Source organism: Pinus tabuliformis, chromosome J (genome assembly GCF_031772625.1).
Source record: "Pinus tabuliformis cultivar Carrire ecotype Pingquan chromosome J, CPIR1, whole genome shotgun sequence".
Taxonomy (NCBI): domain Eukaryota; kingdom Viridiplantae; phylum Streptophyta; class Pinopsida; order Pinales; family Pinaceae; genus Pinus; species Pinus tabuliformis.
The window spans coordinates 1,230,398,068-1,230,399,756 of NC_142295.1; the positions used below are offsets into that span (position 1 = coordinate 1,230,398,068).

Genomic DNA, 1,689 nt, shown 5'->3' on the forward strand with positions numbered 1-1,689 from the left:
ACACTGGAAGGCCCAGGCAGGATTACGGCACATTTGGCAGTGAAGAGAGTCTCTGCCGGGTCGCAACAGGGTAAACGGGAATTCATGTCGTAGATCAGAACCATAGGCCAACTTTGACACATGAACCTGGTGCGGCTCCAGGGGTGGTGCTACGAGCATGACGAGCTGCTGCTTGTCTACGACTACATGCCCAGCGGGAGCCTCGACAGGTTCATCTTCAGGCAACCAAAGAAGAACATCAGAATCAGAATTATCAGCGTATGTATTGGGCGCGAAGGCACCGAGTCTTATGCGGGCTGGCTTCGGCGTTGCTGTACCTTCACGAAGAATGGAAACAGAAAGTGTTCCACCGAGACGTTAAGCCTAGCAATGTTATGCTCGACGAGAATTTCAATGCCCGTCTGGGTGACTTCGGTCTCGCCTGTCTTACTGAACACGATGAGACATCTCCGTGTGTGACCACCAAGCTGGCGGGGACACCAGGCTATTGGGCGCCTGAGTGTGGCTACACAGGCAAGGCCACTGCAGAGTCTGATGTTTTCAGTTTCGGGGTTGTTGTGTTAGAAGTGGCTACTGGCAGGCGGGTTTTGGGGCGAAATCCCCCACTGTCAGAGGAGAGTTTGATAGATCGTGTATGGAATCTTTATGGGCAGGGAAGAGTTACGGAAGCGTCCGATCCCAGATTGAACGACAATTTTGAGGAAGAACAGATGAAACGAACATTGATTTTGGGGTTTGCCTGCACACATCCAGATCCCCGGTTGCGTCCAACGATCCGCCAAGCGCTGCAGGTACTCATGAACACCAATGAGCAGATGATGGAGCTTCCTTCTTCGAGGCCATTGGCCATCTATGTATTTTCCCCACCCATAGCCGGACTTCATTTTCGTCCAGCTTCTCCCTATTCAAATACGTATCGCGCAGATTCACCTAAAAGCTCGGCCGGCAGTGAAGTGCCGACCATTACAAGCCCCAGTCTACATAATCTAAGTGAAGTTCCGGCCATTACAATCTCCAGTCTACGTTATGGTAGATACAGTTAAAACCAAAACCATTACAAGCCCCAGTCTACATAATCTAAGTGAAGTTCCGGCCATTACAATCTCCAGTCTACGTTATGGTAGATACAGTTAAAACCAAAGCAATACACCTGCATGTTGATTTTGAAGAGCATTGAACTTTGAATTTTATGGCATTTTATTAAACAAAAGCATATTTTTTTAAATTTAATCACGATGTTTATTCAAAACGAATATTATGAATATTTTAATTTGAGTTTTTTTTGAAGGGTATTTACCTCTGTTACACTGGAACTGCTCTCGAGAGTTGCGAAATTTGTTCTAAGGGTTTTTGTGCTCGGGAGTTTTGCTTTTTCAGCCTGAGCTGCAATGGGAGATTGGGAAAGTTCCGGAGTTTTGAAGACTATTTTTTTCTGAGTTCCAGCATTCCCTAGGGTTGGGGAATACAAAGTCTGTGGAGAAATATGTTGAACTGCCCACAAAACATGAGCCTAAGTTGAAACCTTAGCATTAAGAAAGGTCAAAGACACTATTAACAACAATATCTTTAATTGAGAAACTGGAGCAATCTTTTGATGGGTTAAGGAAGTGTGTGGCACCTCTATGTAAGGGCGATATTTATGTATATGGCAGAAGATTGTGTGTGCATATTGTATGTGGTAGTCACTGC

The 1,689-nt window shown here is 45.6% G+C and overlaps 1 pseudogene; it reads left to right on the forward strand.

Annotated features, from left to right (window-relative positions):
• Positions 1-260: 260 nt before the first annotated feature.
• On the forward strand, positions 261-1,043 carry LOC149231579 (putative L-type lectin-domain containing receptor kinase S.7 pseudogene; annotated as a pseudogene).
• Positions 1,044-1,689: the final 646 nt, after the last annotated feature.